The sequence below is a fragment of the Bidens hawaiensis genome, unplaced genomic scaffold (genome assembly GCF_021521415.1).
Source record: "Bidens hawaiensis isolate Kalapana, Puna unplaced genomic scaffold, B.hawaiensis_p1.1 tig00045407_1, whole genome shotgun sequence".
In the NCBI taxonomy this organism is placed as follows: domain Eukaryota; kingdom Viridiplantae; phylum Streptophyta; class Magnoliopsida; order Asterales; family Asteraceae; genus Bidens; species Bidens hawaiensis.
Genome location: NW_027498078.1, coordinates 1 through 5,630, shown reverse-complemented (window position 1 = coordinate 5,630; position 5,630 = coordinate 1). Strand labels below are relative to the sequence as shown.

The window sequence follows — 5,630 nt, the reverse complement described above, 5'->3', positions numbered from 1 at the left end:
AATAAATAAGAATAAAATATTTAACTAAACTTCAATCACAATATTATCCTACTAGGTTATAAACCTGTGTACTACACGGGTATAAACCCGTGTACTACACGGGGTTGGGTACCAAAAACTGCATAAATTAAGAAAAATTAATAATCCATACGTATTATATTTAAATATTTTACAAACACAATTTACGTATTAATATTAGATTTACAATAATATAGCTACAAGTACAAGTTACTGATCTCTATAAAATTCTTTATATACAACATTAATGTCACATTTACAATTTATAAAAGAGCACAAATAATCTAACGGGCCCGACCCGGCTATTTTGCCACAGCTACAACTCTACAAGTAATTTATCTAAGTTCATATATTCATCACATGAACCAACATTTGTTGAATTACTTCTATATATCTAACCTTGCTTCAACCGTGTGCGTAGGAATCTTCATGTAAATCGCATGCAACCAAGTCAAACTTCAAAGTCAAAGGTATAAATAAACATCATTATTTGTTATAAAACCAACGCCCTGCTTGTGGTGCGCGCATATAATGTATATATGTGTGAACCTCGGGTGGGAAAAAGTGAAATTGCACTAATTTTGACGTTATTTTACTAATCTCGTGAAAATAACGTTAAAAGTGGCGGAAGGTTAATCAGGCATCATGTGGTGGCGTTGATAGCCGAAAGACAAGGGTACATGCACCGATCGGCCGGTGTCCCGGTGATTGAGTGTTACGTGCCTTATGTCCAAGGCTTGATGCAAAACTACTATCGAGCCGGGGGTCTCACCGGAAGCAGCCTCTATCCCTATCGGGTAGAGGTAAGGCTGTCTACATCTTACCCTCCTCAGACCTTACCACAGCTTTGCTATTGGTGGGATAACTGAGTACGATGATGATGATGATGATTTGTTATAAAACCATAATGAAAATTGGGACACATGTAGAATATGAAGTTAAAAAGTAGTCACTGGACCTAAAAAAAAAAAGAAATACCATTGCCATTTATCTGTAGCTACCTATTCCGAAGGCCACTTTCTTGCTAACCTGAAATTCTTGCTAAAAATTCCTGCATTTTACCAAAAGAAAAAAATATTGAAAATAAATAATAATAATAATAATAATAATAATAATAATAATAATAATAAATCAATTACTATTATTGGCTCGATGTATATCTTGTTTTTTTTATTTTATCATGTTGTCATAGGTTTGACCTGTGAACAAAGTCATTGTGTCATTAAAGACAGTAGCAATGGTTTGTACTATATCGCGGGCTATATTTGCAGTGACGCAATATCTGTACATAGAGACGTTAGTATACTTATGTGATATTGTACGCAATCTGCAATGTCTAACTTAGTATGTAACTTCAATACATGTAAATTTAGGCCTACACGGTGGTGTGTGGCAAACATGAATAGACAAACACAGTTGTGTGTGTGTCACTTAAACTCTCATAGACATGAATTCATGGACATGGATGGGTATGTCGTATACAAAAATGCGGGTATACACAGTAGTAGTGTGTAGCATATAATTCGACATTCAAAATTCAATAACATTAGGTACCGAACTCAACTTGGCTAAATTGATGATTCAGTTGATGAAGCTATTAGAAAATAACATGTCAAATTCAAAAAGTCAACCTGAAGATTAATACATCAATTAGCCATCTGCAAGTAACAATTGACAAAATCAAAAGTCAAAGTGGTACCATATTTAAAGCTTTACAATTTTAAAAGGGAAGTTTAAAATTTGCAGGGCTGCAATGTCAAGTTTGAATTTAGATTTGTATTATGGATGAGCTTGTATTCAAGTTAAATTTCGAAGTTTCAAGTCCCTTATGTTCAGGAGTAAAATAGTCCATAATGAAAATAACTGTTTCAAGTCAACACCAAAAAAGAATACCACAACTTCTATATTATGTGGAAACTGGAAATACGCACATTTTTCATCATCCAAACCACTAAAATTCCGTTATCAATTGAAAAATGAATCATAAATTAGTACACAGAAAAAAAAATCTCTACGGGGTCAACCCGTGAATACTCGGGTTCAGGTTCACGTGTTTTAAATAACCTCATCTTTCCTCCAAACTGAGGTTAGTTCCTATTACAATCTGAACCATTTTTTACCCGAATAAAACTGGAACTTCTTTTATAGTTTGACCCGTTTAATTTTGACTCGATTCACTATAATTTGACTTATTTTATTTTAAAAGAAGTAAATAAAAACTTTTAATAGTATATAACACCATTTAAAAAAGAAAATAAACAGATAGTAACTGTAATAAATCTTTATTCTAGTTATGAACTAAAAATCTCAAAACTGTATATTTGAGCATTCAAAGTTCTAAACAACTAAGAGTCACAACACCAAGCATTAGTTGTCAACTATACACAATATGTGCATATGTGAATTAAGTGATTAAAATAGCCATTAAGATAAGTGCACGGTACTACAATAGTAAAATACAAAAGAAAAAAAAAGAACATACCATGTGTAGCCCAAAATGAGGATGCTAAACAGCTTCCATTTGGAACGATTCATCACTCAAATTATCAAAAGTGATGACCCTATAAATCAAATTATAAAAACGTAATAACTTAATAGTAATGAGATTTAACTAAAAACTACACAATTGAGTACGAATGTGAAGTATCTTGCTAAATTAACTACTTAATTATCGTTTTAAAGCACATATATAAATACAGCAAAAATAGAATTACAATAATAAATATATACATACCAGATAACGCAAAGTATAGCCCAAACAAAGCTGCAAAAACCAATTCTTCGAAACTGGGCTGGTCACGAACACAAATAGAATCCCACAAGCTTTCTTGAACTGGAACTAACAAAGAATAATCACCAAAACTCCAACGATTATCTTCATTTAAACCTTTAAAATTATGGTATATCAAAATTAGGGTCAGTTTTATCTTTTAACGAAGTAGTAAATCAAAATTAGAGTTACTGTTTTAGTTTAAAAACTGAAGACGATTCCATATTGAAAGCAATGATACCTTTAAACTTAAAGACGATGTCCAATTCTGTTGATAAAACCAATATTAGGGTTAATTTATAATTGAAGAAAACAAATCTAAAATCAAAATAAGGGTTATTGTTATAGCTTAACAATTGAAGACAATTACAAATGTGTGCAATGATACCTTTAACCTTCATGACAATGAACGATTATGTTGATCGAGTAATCTCGAGGCTGTAATCGAAAATTAGGGTTAGTTTTATGCTTCGAATGTTGAGGACGATCACATATTGTAATGATTCATACCTAAAATGTTGAAGAAGATGCACGATGAATGATCTGGTGAACACATATCACAGTGTTGAAGAAAAGTGCTAGGGTAAGAATCTTTGCGATGGTGATTGAGTTGGTTATTAATTTTTAAAAAAGGGATGAGAAAAATTAGGAAATTTAGGTTGAACAAACGAAACTATGAGAATATGGCACGTCGCATTTTAAAGGATTCTGATTGAAAATCCACTCATTTATTACTAAGAGAGATTTACCAAACCTTTGAATATAATAATTTACTTTGTTCAGGATGAGCGGAAAACCGAATTAACCGAACCGAAATCGAATAACTGTAAAAACCGAACCAAAGCATTAACTGACGGTTAATTGTTTAGTTTTTCCAAAAACCGATTTTTGGGTTTAGGTTTGGTTATCAATTTAAAAAAAACGAACCGAGCCGATTAATCGAACCTATATTTTCCACGTGTTTTCTAAGATGTTATGACCGGAAACAAAACACCAAAAGAATCTACCATTGACGGTGATGAAGATGATAAAGATAAGGTCTAAACTTTGAAGATGAATAAGATAATGAATAAAGATTCGAGCCAAATTTTTAGTTTTTTTTTTATTAGAAACTTGTTAAATTTTAAACTCTACTACTCAAATAACTTTGCATTTGTTTGGTTTCACTTAACACGTGCCTATTTTTGTATTTTGAATTCAATATACATGAGGAACTTTATTTCTTTGAATTCTTTCTTTTAATGTCTATTCACAATAAAAATAACCAAACATAACTGAAACCGAAACCGAATAACCAAAAACTGATCGGTTGGTATTTTAAACCGATAGCTTTGGTTTCGGTTTGAGTTTCACCCAATAACCGAACCGAACCGTGCTCACCCTTAACTTTATATACGTATTTTGTCCTTCCAATATTATGGATCACTTTAAAAGTGTTAGTTCGATATATATTAATAGGGGAAAGTTCATGTACATTTTAATCTTAACATGAAAATGTAGGAAATAATACAAATTTATAAAAAAAATGAGAACGTAAGAAACAATATCAATCTACATAAACATTAATTGATAATAACAAAGAAAAAACCCTAAAAATTACAATAAAAGAATCAAAATCAAGAACAAAATAATAACAATATATGCCAACAAATATTTATAACAACAAAAGAAAAAATCTAATAATAACAACAAAATATAAATCAATAAATACTTATAACGTCTCATAATCGAAAATTAGCAAATACGAAAAAAAAATAACAGCAAACACCTATAAAAATAAACCTAATCATAACAACAAATTGGTTCTCATTTTTTTCATGTTAACAATAAAATGTATTTGATCATGTTTCTATATTAATATTACTTCCTAAGGCAATGTGTAATGGGAGTTTGGGCGACAAGGGCGACAAGGGGCGCGAACACTGCCCCCCTCGGCGATTTTTGGGCGAAAATGGGCGGGGGCGGGGTGTTTTTATCGCCTGGAAGAAGAAGAAAAATATTATTATTTTATTAATATGTGTGTTATACACACACACACACACACACACACACATATATATATATATATAGAAAATGGTTCAAATAAAAAGAAGTTTTCTAGGAATGGTAAGAATCAATAGAATTTTGACATTTGGCATTAAAACCTATGATGAAAGAATAAATCTAGGAAACTATATCGGTTATAATGCTGAAAGAGTAATTCCAGGAAACTATGACAGTTTTTGGTAATTTTAAATCTCAATCATTGATTGATATGATCTAATGGCTATGATTTATTCATAGTCTTCCTAGGAAACCACTTGTTTTTAGGATAACCCTCCCCTATATATATATAGGGGTGGGTTATAATAAAAAGAAATAGTTTTTTAAGAAAAGTAAGAATGAATCTAAGTCCTTGGATCTATGATCTAGTGGTTGAAAATTTTATGTTATTCCTACTCTTCCTACAAAACTATGTCTTTTTATTTTAACCATTTTCTATATATATGTATATATTACTATTGTAGCCCCTACACCATTACACCCCAAAAACAAATTCTCACCCTTTGCTGACTGGGCGCCACACGGCCAGTGGCGTAGCTAGAAATTTTTTCCAACGGGTTCGAAAATTTTTTAGGGACAAAAGGCCGACTGTTTACCACTTATATTTGGGTTTTCTACGGGTTCGCTGTTGAAATTTCTACGGGTTCGATGTCAAAATACACTAATATATAACACTAAAACAAAATTTTGTACGGGTTCGGCCGAACCCATTCCCCAAAGGCTGGCTACGCCCCTGCACACGGGGCAAAACGCCCCAATTTGTAGCCCCTCCACTACGCATAGCCTAAGTGATTGATGC

General features: G+C 32.0%; 1 long non-coding RNA gene across 1 annotated transcript; it reads right to left on the bottom strand.

Annotated features, from left to right (window-relative positions):
* Positions 1-995: 995 nt before the first annotated feature.
* LOC143595643 (uncharacterized) lies at positions 996-3,202 on the bottom strand. The gene is made up of 5 exons (XR_013146557.1): positions 3,177-3,202; positions 3,030-3,056; positions 2,753-2,905; positions 2,501-2,579; positions 996-1,069 (listed from the first exon to the last, which is right to left on the bottom strand). It is a non-coding gene; the product is annotated as an uncharacterized LOC143595643 (long non-coding RNA).
* Positions 3,203-5,630: the final 2,428 nt, after the last annotated feature.